The sequence below is a fragment of the Schistocerca cancellata genome, chromosome 4 (genome assembly GCF_023864275.1).
Source record: "Schistocerca cancellata isolate TAMUIC-IGC-003103 chromosome 4, iqSchCanc2.1, whole genome shotgun sequence".
Taxonomy (NCBI): domain Eukaryota; kingdom Metazoa; phylum Arthropoda; class Insecta; order Orthoptera; family Acrididae; genus Schistocerca; species Schistocerca cancellata.
Window position 1 is genome coordinate 830,405,161 of NC_064629.1, and position 24,265 is coordinate 830,429,425.

Consider the following 24,265-nt stretch of genomic DNA (forward strand, 5'->3'; position numbering starts at 1 on the left):
GTTCCATGGTGAGTGTCATCAGGACTCTACTTCCACCCACCAATTTGCGGGCTCTGCGCGCTGAGGTGTAAGTTACACGGGATGGAGCGTCACAGGGCTACATCCGAGACTTGCAAAACTCCATGCCGCGACGTGTGGATGTTTGTATCCACAACGATGGAGCACTGCACCATACTAACACTTACGTCTTGTGGCGCAATAAATGTTCGTCCTTCAAAGTTTAAAGTGTAAGCATTTCGCATTTGTGGTAGCATGGTAGCATCTATTTGCCTTCCAACGATGAATGCAATCGGTGTTGTCGTTCTGGGTACAGCTCTTTTTATGACGATCAGTGGAGTTTAGAATGAATTTATCAGCTCATTTAGTAGCTTCTATATCAAAAAATGTCAACGCAAATATTTTAAAAAATCGGTAGCGCATTTGCCCGTGAAAGGGAAAGGTACCAAGTTCGAGTCTCGGTCCCGTACAAAATTTTAATCTGACAGGAAATTTCATATCAGCACGCTCCGATGCAGAATGAAAATTCATTCTGTAAATAATATTTACAATATTCTATGTGTAATACGTTTTTTGTAGTGTCAAACTGTCCCAGGTATACAGCAACTAAATAAATAATGTAAAGTCTGAGAGGATGTAATTCACACAGCACTGTAATTATTAATAATTTTTGTATACGGTTGGCGTCATGCACCATTTTCTCTCTACAGCCCATGTCTTGTCAAGTTTCAAATCACATTCGTTAATCTTACATGCAACATTACTGGAATTTGTGATCTTCTTGTTCATGTTTACTGTTCCTCGCAACCGTTAATTGTCTAGCAGGATGAAGAAATATTCAAGCAATCGGTCATATGAAAACTTAGACACTATGTTATCGAAGCACACGTGGCGACGGTCGACGAAAGAGGTTTTATTTCCGAGGCACGGAGTCGTGTTCATTTGTAACGTCAGTGCCTGTTGCCGTAGGGCGTAATAAAACCACCTGTTACTTCCCGCGCCCGACCCTGACCTGTTGAGAGATGGCCGAGTGCCAACGCTCGATACCCTTGCTTAATTCCTTCCTAAATTTATTCTCACCTCAGCAATCCGTGTCGCTCGTACTGCAGTAATATTACGAGTCCCGTTCAGTAAGTAAAGTAACACAGTTTTTTCTCAGCCAATTTCGGTTGAAAAACTGCGGAATTTGCTGCGGGACATCGTGGAATATTCCCGCTCCAGACCCTATAGTTTCATGAAATTCCGACAGGTGATGGCCCTATTCGTGGCCTCCAAAATGGCGTCTGTAAGGGAGGTGAGTTCGAAGCAGAGATCTGTCACTTAGTTTCTTTTGGCGGAAACCAGTGCAGCGCAGATATTCATAAGCACTTGCAGACTGTCTACGGAGACCTGGCAGCGAACAAGCAAGGTGAGTAAACAATAGTATCCAAAATATGTGATCAGACCAAAAATGGATTATTACCCGTTACAAAAACTTAGAGAAACACATTTACTATATCGCGCAATTGGATATAGTACACAGAAGCCGAAGTTTGTGAAGAAAAGATTTACACAACACGTGTTATCTGAAGTGAAAGAAATTTTTCAACATGAGTAGAAGCAAGGGATCAAATGATCCACGCATGGTAAATGTCCTCTTCAAAGATTTGTTCGCACAGTAGAATTTGAAATGACGGAATTGGATTGTGTGCGAGAAGATTCAGCAACAAGCATCCTTCAACATGCCTGTGGAATGCACATTTCTAAAAATTCGGTGTGGCCAGTACTGTTGAACCAGCAAATACCTTCCTGTAATAGGAACCTGTGCAACCATTGGTGCCAAATAATTTTAAGCCCAGAGTTCACTTCTCTCGATGGATTACACAACGCTGTACTCCAGTGACAAACTTAATGCAGTTTCCAGAGTTCCGTGAAGTTAAAATACTATCTGCCGAAATAGACTTGTTGTTGTTGTGGTCTTCAGTCCTGAGACTGGTTTGATGCAGCTCTCCATGCTACTCTATCCTGTGTAAGCTTCTTCACCTCCCAGTACCTACTGCAACCTACATCCTTCTGAATCTGTTTAGTGTATTCATCTCTTAGTCTCCCTCCACGTTTTTTACCCTCCACGCTGCCCCCCAATACTAAATTGGTGATCCCTTGGTGCCTCAGAACATGTCCTACCAACCGATCCCTTCTTCTAGTCAAGTTGTGCCACAAACTCCTCTTCTCTCCAATTCTATTCAATACCTCCTCATTAGTTATGTGATCTACCCGCGTAATCTTCAGCATTCTCTTGTAGCACTACATTTCGAAAGCTTGTATTCTCTTCTTGTCCAAACTGTTTATCGTCCATGTTTCACTTCCATACATGGCTACACTCCATACAAATACTTTCAGAAACGACTTCCTGACACTTAAATCTATACTCGATGTTAACAAATTTCTCTTCTTCAGAAACGCTTTCGTTGCCATTGCCAGTCTACATTTTATATCCTCTCTACTTCGACCATCATCAGTTATTTTGCTCCCCAAATAGAAAAACTTCTTTACTACCTTAAGTGTCTCATTTCCTAATCTAATTCCCTCAGCATCACCAGAGTTAACTCGACTACATTCCATTCTCCTCGTTTTGCTTTTGTTGATTTTCATCTTATATCCTTCTTTCAAGACACTGTCCATTCCGCTCAACTGCTCTTCCAAGTCCTTTGCTGTCTCTGACAGAATTACAATGTCATCGACGAACCTCAAAGTTTTTATTTCTTTTCCATGGATTTTAATACCTACTCTGAATTTTTCTTTTGTTCCCTTCACTGCTTGCTCAATATACAGATTGAATAACATCGGAGAGAGGCTACAACCCTGTCTCACTCCCTTCCCAACAACTGCTTCTCTTTCATGTCCCTCGACTCTTATAATTGCCATCTGGTTTCTGTACAAATTGTAAATAGCCTTTCACTCCTTGTATTTTACCCCTGCCACCTTCAGAATTTGAAAGAGAGTATTCCAATCAACGTTGTCAAAAGCTTTCTCTAAGTCTACAAATGCTAGAAACGTGGGTTTGCCTTTCCTTAATCTATTTTCTAAGATAAGTCGTAGGGTCAGTATTGCCTTACGTGTTAGAACATTTCTACGGAATCCAAACTGATCTTCCCCGAGGTCGGACTCTACCAGTTTTTCCATTCGTCCGTAAAGAAATCGTGCTAGTATTTTGCAGCAGTGGCTTATTAAACTGATAGTTCGGTAATTTTCACATCTGTCAACACCTGCTTTCTTTATTTTAATAAAATACTGAGTGTTTATTTCCGAGATTCCCCATAGTAGCCAATCGTGATTCTCTACCATCTGCATAAAGAAAGAGTCGTATGGCATTGTTGACTGATATACTACGATGGGTGTATCTGCACCTACTCGGAAAGAGGTTTCTTCCTGCCCACACAGTGACCTTTTTCCTCAGGGTGTTTGAGAGTTTTGTCTTCAGTGTATCTGTTGCATTAAGGTTACTGTAATTTAAAGTCGTTATCCGAGGGATTGATCACCACCAGTGTCAGAGGCTCTCACTACACGAGACACTGTGGAGAAGTCTGGATTTTAATGCAGGACATTAGGGCAAGATCATTTACACCGCCACATCTCCCTCCGCTGCCGTCCAAATACCCGTGGGGTATGCAGGGTGTTTCACAATTCCTGTTACAGGTTCCTAGAGATTGAAGAGGGGACCTAGAAAGTAAAGTTTTGATAAGAAAATCATGTCTGGTAATATAATGTTTGGATGAAAAATAAATTTGAATGTCGGATCAGTTTCAAATGTCCCACTTCACGGTACGCACTCAGTGGTGACAATGAGCTCTAACCTGTATGCTCTACAGGAGCCTATGGCACGCACTGGACTCGCATTCGGGAGGACGACGGTTCAATCCCGCGTCCGGCCATCCTCATTTAGGTGTTCCGTGATTTCCCTAAATCGCTCCAGGCAAATGCCGGGATGGTTCCTTTGAAAGGGCACGGCTGACATCCCGCCCCGTCCTTCCCTAAACCGATGAGACCGATGACCTCGCAGTTTGGTCTCTTCCCCCAAACAACCCAACCCAACCCCAACCCTATGGCACGGACAGAATTTCGAGCACTCGTCATTGGGTATTTGCTAGGTGACCAAAGACGCCCTCCTCGAACTCAAGAATGCGGCACGTGTGTGAAACACCTCAGTCATCCCTCTTAGTTGCGAATGTGCCAGTTCTTCAACCCGTTGTTGTTGTTGCCTTCAGACCGAAGACTAAAAAAAAATGGCTCTGAGCACTATGGGACTTAACATCTATGGTCATCAGTCCCCTAGAACTTAGAACTACTTAAACCTAACTAACCTAAGGACATCACACAACACCCAGGCATCACGGGGCAGAGAAAATCCATGACCCCGCCGGGAATCGAACCCGGGAACCCGGGCGTGGGAAGCAAGAACTCTACCGTACGACCACGAGCTGCGGACGACCGAAGACTGACCGGATGCATCTCTACTCTATCCTGTGCAAGTCTCTTCATCTCCGAATAACTACTGCAACCTACATCCATTCGAACCTGCTTACTGAATTCATCTCTTGGTCTCCATCTTATAATTTAACCCCCCACACTTCCCTTCAGTACTAAACTGGTGATTCCTTCATATTCAAGAATGTGTCCTACCAACCGATTTATTCTTTTAGTCACGTTATGCCAGAAATTTCTTTTCTCCTCAATTCTATTCAGTACTTCTTCATTAGTTACGCAGCTACTCATTTAACCTGTGGCACTATTCTGTAGCATGCACATTTCAAAGGCTTCTATTCTCTTTTTGTCTGCACTGTTTATCGCCCTTTTTTCAGTTCCTTATCAGACTAAACTCCAAACTAATAACTTCAGAAAAGACTCCTAGTACTTAAATTTATATTCGATGTTGACAAATTTTTCTCATTCAGAAACACTTTTTTGCCATTGTCAGTCTACATTATATATCTTCTCTACTTCGGCCACCATCACTTATTTTACTACCCAAATAGCAAAACTCATCAGCTACTTTTAGTGACTCATTTCCTAATCTAGTTCCCTCAGCGTCTACATATTTGGTTCAAATGGCTCTGAGCACTGTGGGTTCAAATGGCTCTGAGCACTATGGGACTCAACTGCTGAGGTCATTAGTCCCCTAGAACTTAGAACTAGTTAAACCTAACTAACCTAAGGACATCACAAACATCCATGCCCGAGGCAGGATTCGAACCTGCGACCGTAGCGGTCTTGCGGTTCCAGACTGCAGCGCCTTTAACCGCACGGCCACTTCGGCCGGCTAGCACTGTGGGACTTAACATCTGAGGTCATCAGTCCCCTAGACTTAGAACTACTTAAACCTAACTAATCTAAGGACATCACACACATCCATGCCCGAGGAAGGATTCGAACCTGCGACCGTAGCAGCAGCGCGGTTACGAACTGAAGCGCCTAGAACTACTCGGCCACAACGGCCGGCTCTACTTATTTAACTCGACCACGTTCAGTTACCTTTGTTTTGCTTTTGTTAGTGTTCGTTCATATCCTCCTATTAACACACTGCCCGTTCCGTTCAACTGCTCTTCCAAGTCCTTGCTGACTCCAACAGAATTACATTGTCTCAGCAAATCTTAAGCTTTCTATCTCCTCTCTCCGAAATTTAATTCTTTCTCCAAATTTCTCCTTGGGTTCCTTCACAGGCTTAATTTATTTATTTAATCGTATGGCCAGGGCCCCCCGTGGGGCAGACCGTTCGTTGGGTGCCAGTCTTTCAATTTGACGTCACTCCGGCGACCTGCAGTCGTTGAGGATGATAAGATTATGACAGCACAACACCCAGTCCCTGGGCAGAGAAAATTCCCTGACCCAGGCAGGAATCGAACCCGGGCCCAGAGAATTGACAATCCGTCATGCTGAGCATTTAGCTACCGGTGTCGGACACAGGCTTAATGTACAGATTGAATAACAACGGCCGTTTCCCTTTAATGCCCCTCGACTCTTTTAATTGACGTCTCGTTTCTGTAAAGGTTGTAAGTAATCTTTCGCTCCCTGTATTTTACCCTTGCGACCTTCAGAATTTGAAAGAGAATATTCCGGTAAACATTGTCAAAAGCTTTCTCTGAGTCTACAAATGCTATAAACGTAGGTTTGCGTTTCATTAAGCTATTTTCTAAGTGAAGTCGTAGGGCCTGTATCACCTCATGTGTTCCTACATTTCTCCGGAGACCAAACTGAACTTCAAGGTGTTAGAATTTGACACCCATGACATATCAGACTGATAGTTCGGAAAAATTCACACCTGTCAGTACCTGATTTCCTTGGAATTGAAATTATTACATTCTTCTTGATGTCTGAGAGTATTTCGCCTGCCTGACACAGCTTGCACACCAGATGGAACAGTATAGGCATGTCTGGCTCTCCTAAGGATATCAGCAGTTTTGAGGGAATGTCGTCTAATCCAGCGGCCTTGTTTCGCTTAGGTCATTCATTAGCCTGTGAAACCCTTCCCGCAGTATCATACCTCACATTCCATCTTCACCTACTTCCTCATCTTTTTCTATAAGTCGCCTTCAAGTTCATTTCCCTTGTATTGCCCCTCTACATACTTATTTCACCTTTCAGCTTTCCCTTCTTTGTTTAATACTGGTTTTCCATCTGAGCTATTGATATTCATACATCAAGTAAGTCCAATATCTCCTACCATATCCAAGAATTGCTACTGCATCTTGTATTTTTACTATTTATCCTATGCTGCCTTCACTATTTCCTCTCTCAAAACAACACATTCATCTTCAACTGTAGTCCTTTTCCCTGTTTCAGTCAATCATTGCGTATTACTCCCTCTGAAACTCTTAACTACCTCTGGTTCGTTCACCTCATCAACGTCCTATCTTCTCAGTTTCCTACCTTTTTAGAAATTCTTCAGGTTTAATCTGCAGTTCATAACCAATAAATTATGGTCATAGGCCACATCTGCCCCTGGAAATGTCTTACAGTTTAAAATGTGGTTCCGAAATCTCTTCCTTACTGTTATACAATCAGTGTCTCTAGGTCTCTTCCATGTATACAGCCTTCTTTCATGGCTCTTAAACCAAGTGTTACCGATGTTTAAATTATACTTTGTGCAAAAGTCTATCAGGTGGCTTCCTCTTTTATTCCTTTCCCTCAGTCTATACTTTCCTACTACTTCTCCTCCTATTCCTTTTCCTACTATCGAATTTCAGTCCCCCATCACAATCTCATCTACATCTTCCACAGCTATCTGAATAGCTTGCTTTTACGTCATCACACCTCCTTTCCATCTCTTCATCATCTGCTGAGCTAGTCGGCATATAGACGTATATTACTGTCTTACAGTTGGCTTCGTGTCAATCTTACCTACGATAATGCGTTCATTACTCTGTTTATAGCAGCTTCCTGTTTTGTTATTTATCATTAGACCTATTAGTGCATCACGTATTTGATTTGTTATTTATAGCCCCGTACTCACCGACTATCTGTATCACTGAGGTATGCAAGCCAACCCATTTCGACAAGGCCCATTGTTCATGGGGGAGGGGAATCAACCTTTTATATTTTAACTTATGCAGTTGAGTTCTTCTTATGGGGCAGCTGCAACGGTACAAGTCCATTTTCAAAAATGAAGAAAACCGCAGGACTTTTGCTTAATGCACAGTCTTTTATTGCGAACACGACCGGTTTCGGAACAGTTACAGTTCCATCATCTGGTGTAAAAAATAAAATCATTTTACTTATTACTGGTTTTCCAATTTCAGCTTATTTCATGAAGGAGAATTACACCAGATGCGTTTTGCTTTTATGTACAAAGCATCTTCTATGGTTTTTCTGTGGATACATACGTTTGTACATTTTTGGTTGTTTTAGGTTAAAACAGGTTTTTGTTTATAAAGTTGGTATGCAAGTTACTTACAGTGTTTCTTTACATATTCTCCAAACCACTGCTTCCTCCCTTCTTCCTAGCAGCGGTTGACGCCAAAAGGCTTCGATTTCTTTGGGCGAGTGAGTGGGGAGGGGGGGGGGGGGGGAAGCGGCAGGGACGGGCATGGATGGCAATTACAGAAGCGAAACGCGGCTGCTGTAATTCTCTTTATTTAAACTGCAGTAAGGTCAGGAGAAAAACTTATAATAACTGACTTTAACAGGTGTTGCGGAAGATGGCCCTGCAAACAAACGCATAAAATCATTTATTCATCTGAGGTCATCCTCACCCCAATGTTGTCATGGAACCAAAGATTCTGCGTCAAAAAGTAATATGGTCAGAAATTCTATAGCAGACGTTTCCTCGTGGTGGGCGACCGAGACGCAGACTGTTTGTGTTCCTGGTCGCGCACCACTCGGGAACGGCTACTGTGGAATTTTTGTCCCATTTACATTTTTGACACGGAGTCTTTGGTTCCATGACAACATTGGAGTGAGGATTACCTCAGAGATTAAGTGATTCACTTTTTTTTAACCAGATGATGGAATTGTAGCTGTTCCGAAACCAGACGTGCACCCAATAAAGGATCCTGTGGTTTCCTTCATTTTTTCAAAATTATGCAATTGTCGATTGCACTAGCGGCCACAAGCGGATATTACGAAAGGCTCTACAGGGAGGCAATCGAAATCCCTAAACACCCTAATAATTTCAGTCGTAAGGACGAGGGCGTGAAATTAAACGGTATATGGATGCCGGTGTTAAATAAGATGTGTACCACCCGTCCACTACTGGGTGATGGCAACGGCGATCGACGGCAACGGACAGCGGCCAATTGCACTGACGTTTTCAAAACACGTGACGTCACGCCGCGGCGCGGGAGCGCGCGGACACGGAATTTAGCGGCAGTCAGTAGCGAGCCAGGTGGTGTGTTGGACCTTCCATCGAGCTACAGACCCCCTTGAAGATGTCTCCCGCAGACGGGGACGAAACGTTGGGATTTGACAAAGAATTCACCAACCGACCACGGCATAACAGCCGGGATAATTATAATGGACATGAAATTGTCGATTTGTACTTTACAGTGCAAAACGTTTATTTTTGTCGACCGCCGTGTACAGGTTTTATATTACTTTTTTTAAAAAATTTTACTCTCACGTGACTGAAGAGCGGCAAACTACATTCGGTGACAGCCCACCGCCTGCCCATGTTTGGCAGGGAGGTTGAAATAACAATAAAGAAAAAAAGACAGCACGAGTCAGTCTGGCCTCTATCGTCTACCCTGGTTTAGGCGACGGGCGTTACTCACTCCATCAAACTGGATTGCTCTCGAAGTCCATCGTTAGGGACAACCGCCACTGCCAGGAATCCTCATCGCTTTTTCTCCCGCACTCTTACACCGGCTGATATCCTGGGATGTTTGCTTCTGCACCAGCCCAGTTCATACATCATTAGTGACGTTATTCTGAATAGGACGTTCCGGCTTTTTTCACCCAAGTTCTACGTGTTATTTTATTGAACGTAAACCCGGACAGTTGTCATCCTCGAACTCAAACTTACCAGCCACGAACTTAACATACAGCCAGTTTTCTGGCGAACTTCGCATCAAGCAGGTGCTCACTCCCTACTTGGCTCCAAGTAGAGTTTTTCTCGGTGATCTTAGTCTCGGACCAGTGCCCTTGGCACTCAGTGCCCGTCTGACCTTACTGCGAGCCCCATTTATCTTGTACTTATTGTATTACGCTTGTTATTGTATTTTTGACTTCTCATTCCCTACAGTCGAAGCAGACGACTTTTATTTTTGTCACTAGACTTGGTATATCTTGGACAGCGTTTATCTTGTGTGGCGAAGTGCAACACTTCCATAGATAAGGTCCCGAATTCGAATCTCGGTCCGGCACACAGTTCTAATATGCCACGTAGTTTCACACAGGTTAATTTCGCCGTTTGAAAGCCATCAATATGCATGGAAATATTAGGTACACCGATCACACATTAGTCATTTAGACGTGGGCCGCAACGGAAATGAAGTAACATTGGCGTACTGAAAAGTACGTGAAAATTATTAAACATTGTAAATAGAACAAACATTATAAAAATTCTACATCTAGTCTTCATGTTTACATACGTATTTCTCAGCATAGTCACGACTGCAACGAACACATATCTCCCAACAAGAGACCAGTTTGTTGATACTGTCACTGAAGAATATTTGACTGAGCTCATAGAGCCACAACCTCACCTCCTCTTGCATTGCTTCATCGGCCGGCCGGAGTGGCCGTGTGTTTCTAGGCGTTACAGTCTGGAAACGAGCGACCGCTACGGTCTGAGGTTCGAATCCTGCCTCGGGCATGGATGTGTGTGATGTGCTTAGGTTAGTTAGGTTTAATTAGTTCTAAGTTCTAGGCGACTGATGACCTCAGAAGTCGCATAGTGCTCAGAGTCACTTGAACCATTTTTGAACTGCTTCATCACTATCAAATTGAAGTTCTAGAAGGTGTTCTTTAGGTTTTGGAAACAGAAGAAAATCGGATGGGGCCAAGTCGGGACTATGTGGAAGATGATCGATGACAGGAAATCCAAGGCGACGAATTTGTGCAGATGTCGCAGCGCTCTTGTGTGTTCTGGCATCGTCATGAAGAAGAAGAGGTTGCTCCATATGTGGACAAATTCTTCGAATTCAAAACTCGATTACAACACGCTGTTTCTCACGCAACGAGGTACTTATCTTACACACCGCCATGTTACACGCTACAGTTCTGAACCCTGCAGTGGAAGAGACTGCAAATAGGTAGACATAAAGAATAAAGACGTATTAATAACGTTTCTTTTATTTAAAAAGCTTTAAGAGTTTTCACGTAAATTTGGAGGCATTTCTTTTCAGCACGTCTTCCTATCTCCAGGAATCACGTCCGAATCTACATTTACCGACTGCAGAAATGATTGCATGAAGAGTGCTATGAGAGGGGATACTAATCAGGCATGCAAGGGAGCTAATGTTACCAACTTGGCACAGCAATAAGCAATTCCGCACAAAGATTCACTGAAGCAAGATACAGTCGCGATCCATGCGCCCAAAAAATTAAGGAAATCTTTAAAATGGCAAGGAAATTTTTTAAAATGGCACTTATCATAACAAATGTCGCTATGAGGAGATCAGAATCAGTCGATGCCAGATGGAAGTACATGGTCCCCACATTCGATTCAAACCAGAAACCGGAGAGAAGCAGCGCTTATCGACCATGTGATCTAGGTACAGGAAGACAGCTTGTTCAGTACCAGCGTCAGATCTGAAGGGTCTGGATCTCCGCCGTTCGGCCGTTGCGCGTCTGTATATCTCCCGTTGGGGCGAAGAGTAGCGTGTCCGAATCTCTTCCCGGGCTTCCGTGGAGTGACAAGAAACTTTGATTAGCACACCTGCTGGCGTCACCGTGAAAGAAATGCGTGGTTGACACACACACCGGGAACTCACAGCCTGTGTCTAGTTGTCCGCCTCTCAAACAAGAGGAAATTGTCCTTCCCAGATCCTTTCTCCTCGTCCAGTGAAGGCTCATGATTCGTTGTCCAACTGTGAGGCCCGAGGAAATCGCGTTCGCGTTTTCCCACTCTTAAGATAATTTCAAATGAGCCTTCCAGACCCGTCGCTTGGGACGAGAACTCGCTCCTCGCGTAACTATTGTGCCTTGCGCAGTAATTTCGCCTAACTGCGTGGGGGGGGGGGGTGGTTAGTGTTTAACGTCCCGTCGACAACGAGGTCATTAGAGACGGAGCGCAAGCTCGGGTTAGGGAAGGATTGGGAAGGAAATCGGCCGTGCCCTTTCAAAGGAACCATCCCGGCATTTGCCTGAAACGATTTAGGGAAATCACGGAAAACCTAAATCAGGATGGCCGGAGACGGGATTGAACCGTCGTCCTCCCGAATGCGAGTCCAGTGTGCTAACCACTGCGCCACCTCGCTCGGTATGTCTAACTGCGTGGGCGGTGAACTGTTCTTCCCAAAGTCGATCTGCGTCCAGATGGGTGACTTTCAGTAGCCACCTAAACAATGTGGACGGATACTTCCCGTTTCGAAAGTCGCTTTGTCCCCAAATTCTTAAGTGTAGACAGGCGAGACGCTTCATCTCTGGGTCCCCACAGCGTGGACGGAGACGGTGACTCAAGCCCTCCTACGGTCAAAGCGCTTTCTAAATTAACGTACCAAGCCTCACCTCTCTACAAAGTTTAAATTTCATTACTCGACCGAAATTAATAGGGATCCTGCAATGGCCATGTGCTGAAAATGGTGGAATAAAGGCGCTACCTACTTGTTACACCGCAATTATTTCTGCTATGATTGTTATGAACTGGTATGTCCATCGATTTACTGGCGAAATAAATCATAAATAATAGCCTAAATTTACTGAAATGAAACGAGAGGGCCAGAAGATGACGGACCCGTTTCAGCATATCTGTGAAAGTGTGTGGTATCAGAATCAATACGAGCAGAGAATGAAAGAAAAAGCCTTATTACATTGAAAAGTAACTTTACTGTGAAATATAAAGAAAAACTAAACAAAAAAGCAGTCTGTTCGAAATAAGTATACAGGGTGAGTCACCTAACGTTACCGCTGGATATATTCCGTAAACCACATCAAATACTGACGAACCGATTCCACAAACCGAACGTGAGGAGAGGGGCTAGTCTAATTGTTTAATACAAACCACACTAAAATGCACGGAAGTATGTTTTTTAACACAAACCTACATTTTTTTAAATGGAACCACGTTAGTTTTGTTAGCACATCTGAACATATAAACAAATACGTAATCAGTGCCGTTTGTTGCATTGTAAAATGTTAATTACATCCGGAGATATTGTAACCTAAAGTTGACGCTTGAAACCTCCGACGTACAGTTGCGTGTTGTAACAAACACGGGCCACGGTCGGCGAGCAGCATCTGTAGGGACATGTTTACGATGACGACCGTGTTTACGAGTGTGGCTGTAGTGCACTGTTGTGGTTTGGTCTAGCTGTCGCAGTGTCCGCATATAGCGCTTGCTGCTATTGTTATTCTGCATTCGTCTCCGCACGCAGACCAACTGTAATACACCGTGTTACCAGACGTCTGTGATAGTGTAGTGTTGTAGGAACTGTGACCATGGTGAACTCTGAAAAGGCGGAGATGATACTCATCTATGGCGAGTGTCGACGAAATGCAGCTGAAGCCTGCAGGGTGTATGCAGAACGGTACCCGGACAGAGAGCATCCAACGTGCCGCACATTGCAAAACATCTACCGCCAACTGTATGCTACAGGTATGGTCGTAGCACGCAAACGGGTCCGTAACAGGCCCGTCACAGGAGAAGCGGGTGCAGTTGGTGTGTTAGCTGCTGTTACCATGAACCCACACATGAGTACACGGGACATTGCGAGAGCCGGTCGGTGGACTGAGTCAAAGTAGTGTCATGCGCATACTGCATGGTCACCGCTTTTACCCGTTTCATGTGTCGCTACATCAGCAATTACATGGTGATGACTTTAATCATCGAGTGCAATTCTGTCAATGGGCATTAACAGAGAATGCGTTGCAGTTCTACCTGTTTGCCGATGAAGCGGGTTTCACAAACCACGGGGCAGTGAATCTACGGAACATGCATTACTGGTCCGTGGACAATCCTCGCTGGCTCAGACAGGTAGAGCGACAGCGACCGTGGACTGTAAAGTATGGTGTGGAATCATTGGCGACCACCTCATTGGTCCTCACTTCATTGCAGGGGCCCAAACAGCTGCAACATACATTTTCTACAGAATGATCTGCCAACGTTGCTCGAAAATGTCCCACTGGAAACGCGTCGACGTGTGTGGTATCAGCATGATGGTGCACCTGCACATTCCGCAATTAACACTAGGCTGACCCTTGACAAGATGTTCGACGGGCGTTTCATAGGACGTGGAGGACGCATAAATTGTCCAGCCCGTTCTCCTGATCTTACACCTCTGGACTTCTTTCTGTGGGGTACGTTAAAGGAGAATGTGTACCGTGATGTGCCTACAACCCCAGAGGATATGAAACAACGTATTGTGGCAGTCTGCGGCGACATTACACCAGATGTACTGCGGCGTGTACGACATTCATTACGCCATAGATTGCAATTGTGTGCAGCAAATGATGGCCACCACATTGAACATCTATTGGCCTGACATGTCGGGACACACTCTATTCCACTCCGTAATTGAAAACGGAAACCACGTGTGTACGTGTACCTCACCCCTCATGGTGATGCACATGTGCGTCAATGAAAAAGACCAATGAAAAGGTGTTAGCATGTGGACGTAATGTGCTGTTCCAGTCTCTTCTGTACCTAAGGTCAATCACCGTTCCCTTTGGATCCCTACGTAATTCGGTGCTCTCCGATACACACGATCGAACAGCGGAGGAGTGGTACTCAAGCGTCAACTTTAGGTTACAATATCTCCGGATGTAATTAACATTTTACAGTGCAACAAACGGCACTGATTACGTATTTGCTTATATGTTCAGATGTGCTAACAAAACTAAACGGGGTTCCATTTAAAAAAAACGTAGGTTTGTGTTAAAAAACATACTTCCGTGCATTTTTTTTATGGTTTGTATTAACCAATTACACTAGACCCTCTCCTCACGTTCGGTCTGTGGAATCGATTCGTCAGTATTTGATGTGGTTTACGAAATATATCCAGCGGTAATGTTAGGTGACTCACCCTGTATTTGAAACGAAGATCTTCTGCTGGCTAACATTCGACGCCGTGTTGCTCCACCCATCGCATTGTAGCATGAGTGAAATATCTAACATGTGGTCCAGACGTTACTGCTCAAGTCAGCCTTCTGTTCAGCTGAGGCTCTATGTAGTGAATGACGAGGGTTCCAGCGAGGACCCACTGCAAACTTCAGCTGGTTTGAAGCATCGTCAGTTCGTTTCACGCCAAAAGATACCTCTCTTCATTCTAATCGGTTGATCCCTACCTCATGGACGCTGTTCGTGAGGTGGGCGTGAGATCGTCTTCAAGAAGAAACCAATCGCCGAAATATTGACTGTAGGGCCTAAAAATAAGTTGGGGTACCTAGATGCGATATTTCACAGCCCTACAATTACCCTCGATAGCAATGACAGGCGTGCGACACCTGTAGTTGACAACGGCCCAAAATATCGCTAATCACCGTGCCTGCCGAACCCGTGGAATTGTGTGCCCGAGTAACTGGCCACCTCCACACTCTTCTACGACGCTCATAAAGCATTTCACAATTCCTGCACTCCTTGGTAAAGACAAACTGACGGAACTGAGTCTGGTTCCATTCCAGGTGTTTCCTTGCGTCCGCAGCTCGTGGTCGTGCGGTAGCGTTCTCGCTTCCCGCGCTGGGTTTCCAGGGTTCGATTCCCGACGGAGTCAGGGATTTTCTCTGCCTCCTGATGACTGGGTGTTGTGTGATGTCATTAGGTTACTTAGGTTTAAGTAGTTCTAAGTTCTAGGGGACTGATGACCATAGATGTTAAGTCCCATAGTGCTCAGAGCCATTTTGTTTCCTTGCTCACTTTCTTTATAAAAAAATTATTGTGGAAATGGCTGTGTGCTGTCCGGGTAGACAGCACGCACCCAGTTGCCTCCAATGAGCCAGCACGTAGCTCTTTCGTGTTCCAGAATTGTAAACGTACCACAGGCTGTGGCTAAGCCATGTCTCCGCAAGGTCCTTTCTCCCTGCTGTGCTAGTGTTGAGAGGTAGGCAGTAGAACTTCTGTGAAGTTTCTGAGGTAGGAGACGAGGTGGTGGTGGTGGTTAGTGTTTAACGTCCCGTCGACAACGAGATCATTAGAGACGGAGCGCAAGCTCGGGTTAGGGAAGGATTGGGAAGGAAATCGGCCGTGCCCTTTCAAAGGAACCATCCCGGCATTTGCCTGAAACGATTTAGGGAAATCACGGAAAACCTAAATCAGGGTGGCCGGAGACGGGATTGAACCGTCGTCCTACCGAATGCGAGTCCAGTGTGCTAACCACTGCGCCACCTCGCTCGGTTAGGAGACGAGGTACTGACGGAAGTACAGCTGTGAGAAGGGGGTCGTCTGTCATGATTAGTTGGCTTAGTCGGTAGAGTACTTGCCCAGTTCGAGTCTCGGCCCGGCACACAGTTTTAATCTGCCACGAAATTTCGTATCAGCGCACACGTAGCTGCAGAGTGCAAATTTTCAGTCTGGGAACTTGGGTAAAGTTTCTCATATTTGTGAGTGTTAGTCTAAATAAAGGAGTAGTACCCTCTTTTGTATCAATTCTATATGTAGATAATACCTACTCCATTTATTCATTTACGAGGGCCTATTTTACTTCATCCGTTGCGAGAACTTTAAATTACGTAACTGAGCAAATGTGGGGCTGTCTAACTGACGGGAAGTCCAGTTGGCATCGGAAATCGATTCGATAAGACACTTCGAGGCTCGTAGCCGACAAATGGCAATGTAGATGGTACAAAACGTTTTTTGACAATTTGATTGCTTGTTGCAATTTCTTCAGTTCAGTTCCAAAGCAGTGATAACAACTTGAGGTATCGCATGCTACTTGTCAGACGATTGGCATTCGGTGGTACGAAAACTAGTGAGTATCGGTTGGCTTTGGCTTCACATTGTACATTGTATCAAGTTTGATTCCATAAGGAACCGTTGTACATAACGATCGTAGACTGTTGTAGCAAAGGATGTGAACACAGCAATATGTCGCAATCCTACTGTTTTTATTACTATTTCATATCCAAATTTCAGTTATAAATAGCCATCTTCAGTGCTAAAATACAAGGAAATTACAGAATCAGAATTGATTAATATAAAACAATAAGTAAAACTCAGTGTCTTGAAAGGAGGGTATAAGATGAACATCAACAAAAGCAAAACGAGGATAATGGAATGTAGTCGAATTAAGTCGGGTGATGCTGAGGGAATTAGATTAGGAAATGAGACACTTAACGTAGTAAAGGAGTTTTGCTATTTGGGGAGCAAAATAACTGATGATGGTCGAAGTAGAGAGGACATAAAATGTAGACTGGCAATGGCAAGGAAAGCGTTTCTGAAGAAGAAAAATTTGTTAACATCGAGTATAGATTTAAATGTCAGGAAGTCGTTTCTGAAATTATTTGTATGGAGTGTAGCCATGTATGGAAGTCAATCGTGGACGATAAATAGCTTGGACAAGAACAGAATAGAAGCTTTCGAAATGTGGTGCTACAGAAGAATGCTGAAGATTAGATGGGTAGATCACATAACTAATGACGAGATATTGAATAGAATTGGGGAGAAGAGGAGCTTGTGGCACAACTTGACTAGAAGAAGGGATCGGTTGCTAGGACATGTTCTGAGACATCGAGGGCTCACCAATTTAGTATTGGAGGGCAGCGGGGAGTGTAAAAATCGTAGAGGGAGACCAAGAGATGAATACACTAAGTATATTCAGAAGGATGTAGGCTGCAGTAGGTACTGGGAGATGAAGAAGCTTGCACAGGATAGAGTAGCATGGAGAGCTGCATCAAACCAGTCTCAGGACTGAAGACCACAACAACAACTAGTAAAACTCTACGTTATCTAGTAGCACTGATCCAACGTAGTCAACATCCCATTTGAGTGAGCTACAATCTAACAGGCTTGCAGTAGTCCGCATCACCATTTGACTTTGCTGGTGTATAGCCAGAAGGAAACTCAAGTTGTTTTTTACTACAAATACAGCAGGCGCAGTTTGCGTCATATATTGTAAGTAACGACCTCTATATTACGAACAAAACTAACCTTATTTCTTACAGAAACAGTAGTTTAAAACCTTTTTTTAATAAAATGATATCAGTAATTACACTTGCATATTATCTTTAAAATACATCAAGAAATGCCGACTTACAATGTGTTCGCTCACATATTAATGGTGAAGCGACCCGGTGTGAAACTACTACATATGTAAAAACGCGGTTAGTTAATTTGTAACATAGGGGGCGTTACTTACACTATATGTCGCAAACTGAGGCTGCTGTACTTGCGGTCGCAGGTTCGAATCCTGCCTCGGGCATGGACGTGTGTGATGTCCTTAGGTTAGTTAGGTTTAATTAGTTCTACGTTCTAGGAAACTGATGACCTCTGCAGTTAAGTCCCATAGTGCTCAGAGCCATTTGAACCATTTTTTTGCTGTACTTGTCGTAAACAACGACTTCAGTTTCCTTCTGCCCATGCACCAGTAGTGTCATTTGGTGACATATACTGTTGCGAGCTTGTTGGATTATAACTCACTCAAATGGGATGTTGACTATAATGGATCACTGTGATTGGACAACGTGGTGTTTCACTTGATGCTTTAGATAAATTTTGTAATTTCGTTGCACGAGGGTTGACCGGAAAGTAAGTTACGATCGGTCGCGAAATGGAAACCACTGGGAAAATCCGGTAAAGCTATACACAGATGTGGTGGGCAGTGTCTCCAGTATGTCTGTCGATCGTGTCGCGTTGCTCTTTTCAGTTTTGAGTGAACAGTGAGCACATAAAGATGCGTAGGGAATAGCCAAGTATGAGGGCCTGGTTAGAGATTTCGCCTGTGTCATGCAGCCCACATAACACCACTGTCGACCAGTTCCTTCTTCATGCCAATTCTCGGCCGCACACTGCAGGGGCAATGAAGACGCTCCTGGTGGTGGTAGTGGTTAGTGTTTAACGTCCCGTCGACAACGAGGTCATTAGAGACGGAGCGCAAGCTCGGGTTAGGGAAGGATTGGGAAGGAAATCGGCCGTGCCCTTTCAAAGGAACCATCCCGGCATTTGCCTGAAACGATTTAGGAAAATCACGGAAAACCTAAATCAGGATGGCTGGAGACGGGATTGAACCGTCGTCCTCCCGAATGCGAGTCCAGTGTGCTAACCACTGCGCCACCTCGCTTGGTTGAAGACGCTCCTGCAGCGTTTCCGATGAGAAGTATTTGATCACCCACAATACAGTCCGTAATTGGCTCCCCCTGAGTCCCCTCTCTGCTCACAAGAACCGCTGGCTATGAAGACAAAATTTTTCCATAGACAAATAGCTGCAGACCAGTGCAGATAACTGGCTGAAACCACGGGGCGGCTACTTTCTATGACGAGGATATTAGGAAGTTGATACAACACTACGACATCAATCGAATTTGGAGCAGCGACTATGTAGAGAAGTAGGTGGAAGGTGTACCTAACTGTTGCAAATAAAACATTTCTGGTTTTCACTGTGGTTTCCATTTCGCGACCAATCGGAACTTACTTTCTGGGCAACCCTCGTATTTTAGGAAAGAAGATGGCTATTTATAGCTGAAATCTGGGTAGGCTATAATACTACAAAACCAGTGGTATTGCGACTGATTGCTGTGGTCTTGTCCTTCCTTGTATCACACACTGTAGGTTTAATAAGTTCTTTCACAGACCTAGTCAGCTGAAAGAATGTGGAATTGACGGTATTAATGCAGAAAGTAAAGTTTAAATCACTGGACATTTCGGGGTAAAGGATTCTGTATATTGCTTCTTCCCTTTACGTTCATGAATGGGTTTACGAACTCTGGCCTCCTAAAACTGTCCATGTGAGCTACTTTTCTCCTTCCTTATTTCACCTTCACGAACGCTAGAAGTATAAAGACCTTAAGAATACCTGTTAGACTCTGGCCTGAAAACCACTTCTAGCACTGTTCTCAAAATACACTCCTGGAAATTGAAATAAGAACACCGTGAATTCATTGTCCCAGGAAGGGGAAACTTTATTGACACATTCCTGGGGTCAGATACATCACATGATCACACTGACAGAACCACAGGCACATAGACACAGGCAACAGAGCATGCACAATGTCGGCACTAGTACAGTGTATATCCACCTTTCGCAGCAATGCAGGCTGCTATTCTCCCATGGAGACGATCGTAGAGATGCTGGATGTAGTCCTGTGGAACGGCTTGCCATGCCATTTCCACCTGGCGCCTCAGTTGGACCAGCGTTCGTGCTGGACGTGCAGACCGCGTGAGACGACGCTTCATCCAGTCCCAAACATGCTCAATGGGGGACAGATCCGGAGATCTTGCTGGCCAGGGTAGTTGACTTACACCTTCTAGAGCACGTTGGGTGGCACGGGATACATGCGGACGTGCATTGTCCTGTTGGAACAGCAAGTTCCCTTGCCGGTCTAGGAATGGTAGAACGATGGGTTCGATGACGGTTTGGATGTACCGTGCACTATTCAGTGTCCCCTCGACGATCACCAGTGGTGTACGGCCAGTGTAGGAGATCGCTCCCCACACCATGATGCCGGGTGTTGGCCCTGTGTGCCTCGGTCGTATGCAGTCCTGATTGTGGCGCTCACCTGCACGGCGCCAAACACGCATACGACCATCATTGGCACCAAGGCAGAAGCGACTCTCATCGCTGAAGACGACACGTCTCCATTCGTCCCTCCATTCACGCCTGTCGCGACACCACTGGAGGCGGGCTGCACGATGTTGGGGCGTGAGCGGAAGACGGCCTAACGGTGTGCGGGACCGTAGCCCAGCTTCATGGAGACGGTTGCGAATGGTCCTCGCCGATACCCCAGGAGCAACAGTGTCCCTAATTTGCTGGGAAGTGGCGGTGCGGTCCCCTACGGCACTGCGTAGGATCCTACGGTCTTGGCGTGCATCCATGCGTCGCTGCGGTCCGGTCCCAGGTCGACGGGCACGTGCACCTTCCGCCGACCACTGGCGACAACATCGATGTGCTGTGGAGACCTCACGCCCCACGTGTTGAGCAATTCGGCGGTACGTCCACCCGGCCTCCTGCATGCCCACTATACGCCCTCGCTCAAAGTCCGTCAACTGCACATACGCTTCACGTCCACGCTGTCGCGGCATGCTACCAGTGTTAAAGACTGCGATGGAGCTCCGTATGCCACGGCAAACTGGCTGACACTGACGGCGGCGGTGCACAAATGCTGCGCAGCTAGCGCCATTCGACGGCCAACACCGCGGTTCCTGGTGTGTCCGCTGTGCCGTGCGTGTGATCATTGCTTGTACATCCCTCTCGCATTGTCCGGAGCAAGTATGGTGGGTCTGACACACCGGTGTCAATGTGTTCTTTTTTCCATTTCCAGGAGTGTATTTGCGCTTGATGAGTCGTATTTTTTCGTTATTTGCTTGTTAAGCACTGACAGCATCTTTTACATTTAAACAGTAACTGCCATACGAGAGTGTCCTAAACACTCACGTTCAAAGAAGGACTATACTTACCTCGTATACAACATCTTACAAAGCATGGGTCGGAGCAGCAGTTTCGAGCAGTCTGCCATTAATTTGAATATTGTGGTTTTTTTCACTTGAGAACAAAGTTATGTTTTTAGGCTCATAAGGCTCATTCTTTCGTGGCCTGTCCCCCTTGAATCTGAGCCTACACACATTCCTATGCACAGGGTGTTGGAAATACCCGTTACAAACTTCTAGGACTTGTACAGGGGAGTGAGTAGGAATAGGAACTCAAGTCCTGAAACATATTGTTTCCGTGCTACAGCCGTTTGAAAACATCTTTGCTACGCAGGTATGCAACAGAGTAATCATAGTGGGGGCTGGTTACGTCGGAAAGGATGATGACATTTGACGTCGATCCTACGTCTCTTACCTGGTTCGAGCCTCTTTCACGTGTCTGTGTTTGTTAGAGCAACATGGCTGATTACACGTTTGCAGAACGCGCCGACATAATCCTTCTAAATGACGAAACTCACAGTAACGGAAGAGCTGCTTGTCACCTGTATCAAAATCATTCTGTACAACGTCCGACTATATCGCATACTCTTCTCGCCACAATTAAACAACGGTTTCGACGAACAGTACCTTCACGGTAAGCAGGTGTGACTGTAGTGGTCTAAGGAGCATTCCACATCCGAAATGGAAGAGGTCGTACTGCATTAGGTAGAACTGCATTAGGTAGACGAGAACCCGTCAACGAGTACACGAGCAATTTCTTTGGTTATTATTGAGGTTATAAATTGTAAGACATTTCCAGGGGCAGATGTGGACTCTGACCACAATCTATTGGTTGTGAACTGTAGATTAAAACCGAAGAAACTGCAAAAAGGTGGAAATTTAAGGAGATGGGACCTGGATAAACTGACTAAACCAGAGGTTGTACAGAGTTTCAGGGAGAGCATAAGGGAACAATTGACAGCAGTGCGAGAAAGAAGTACAGTAGAAGAAGAATGAGTAGCTTTGAGGGATGAAGTAGTGAAGGCAGCAGAGGATCAAGTAGGTAAAATGACGAGGGCTAGTAGAAATCCTTGGATGACAGAAGAAATATTGAATTTAATTGATGAAAGAAGAAAATATAAAAAATGCAGTAAATGAAGCAGGTGAAAAGGAATACAAACGTCTCAAAAATGAGATCGACGGGAAGTGCAAAATGGATAAGCAGGCATGGCTAGAGGACAAATGTAAGGATGTAGAGGCTTATCTCACTAGGGGTAAGATAGATACTGACTACAGGAAAATTAAGGAGACCTTTGGAGAAAAGAGAACCACTTGCATGAATATCAAGAGCTCAGATGGAAACCCAGTTCTAAGCAAAGAAGGGAAAGCAGAAAGGTGGAAGGAGTATATAGAGTGTCTATACAAGGGCGATGTACTTCAGGGCAATATTATGGAAATGAAAGAGGATGTAGATGAAGATGAAATGGGAGATATGATACTGCGTGAAGAGTGTGACAGAGCACTGAAAGACCTAAGTCGAAACAAGGCCCCGGGAGAAGACAACATTCCATTAGAACTACTGACAGCCTTGGGAGAGGCAGTCGTGACAAAACTCTACCATCTGGTGAGCAAAATGTATGAGAGAGGCGAAATACCCTCAGAATTCAAGAAGAATATAATAATTCCAATCCCAAAGAAAGCAGGTGTTGACAAGTGTGAAAATTACCGAAATATCAGTTTAATAAGTCACGGCTGCAAAATACTAACGCGAATTCTTTACAGACGAATGGAGAAAATGGTAGAAGCTGACCTCGGGGAAGATCAGTTTGGATTTCGTGAGGCTATACTGACCCTACGACTTATCTTAGAAGCTAGATTAAGAAAAGGCAAACCTACGTTTCTAGCATTTGTAGACTTAGATAAAGCTTTTGACAATGTTGACTGGAATACTCTGTTTCAAAATCTGAAGGTGGCAGGGGTAAAATACAGGGAGCGAAAGGCTATTTACAGTTTGTACAGAAAGCAGATGGCAGTTATAAGAGTCGAGGGACATAAAAGGGAAGCAGTGGTTGGGAAGGGAGTGAGACAGGGTTGTAGCCACTCCCCAATGTTGTTCAATCTGTATATTGAGCAAGCAGTAAAGGGAACAAAAGAAAAATTCGGAGTAGGAATTAAAATCCATGGAGAAGAAATAAAAACTTTGATGTTCGTCGATGACACTGTAATTCTATCAGAGACAGCAAAGGACTTGGTAGAGCAGCTGAAGGGAATTGACAGTGTCTTGAAAGGAGGGAATAAGATGAACATCAACAAAAGCAAAACGATGATAATGGAATGTAGTTGAATTAAATCGGGTGATGCTGAGGGAATTAGATTAGTAAATGAGACACTTAAAGTAGTAAAGGAGTTTTGCTATTTGGGGAGCACAATAACTGATGATGGTCGAAGTAGAGAGGATATAAAATGTAGACTGGCAATGGCAACGAAAGCGTTTCTGAAGAAGAGAAATTTGTTAACATCGAGTATAGATTTAAGTGTCAGGAAGTCGTTTCTGAAAGTATTTGTATAGAGTGTTGCCATGTATTGCAGTGAAACATGGACGATAACTAGTTTGGACAAGAAGAGAATAGAAGCTTTCAAAATGTGGTGCTACAGAAGAATTTTGAAGATTAGATGGGTAGATCACATAACTAATGGGGAAGATTTTTGCAAAAACAGACCCTAATGTCTTATGGGATAACAGCAATCAGTGATTTTATAATGTTACTTAAAATCCGTCTTGATTGCAAAAAATTTTTTATTATTCATATGACCGGTTTCGGTTCATTCAGAACCATCTTCAGATCTGATATTTCAGTTACAGGAGTAACCCGTCCAAATCCAGCAACTGTGACGTAGCATGTGAAAGTTGCTGGATTTGGACGGGTTACTCCTGTAACTGAAATATCAGATCTGAAGATGGTTCTGAATGAACCGAAACCGGTCAAATGAATAATAAAAAATTTTTTTGCAATCAAGACGGATTTTAAGTAACATTGTAATGGGGAAGAATTGGTGAGGAGTTTGTGGCACAACTTGACTAAAAGAAGGGATCGGTTGGTAGGACATGTTCTGAGATATCAAGGGATCACCAATTTAGTATTG

General features: G+C 44.4%; 1 protein-coding gene across 1 annotated transcript in view; it reads right to left on the reverse strand.

Annotated features, from left to right (window-relative positions):
* Window positions 1-24,265, reverse strand: part of LOC126184458 (uncharacterized) — a 195,342-nt gene that overhangs the window by 127,601 nt on the left and 43,476 nt on the right. The gene's annotated exons all lie outside the window — the stretch shown is intronic.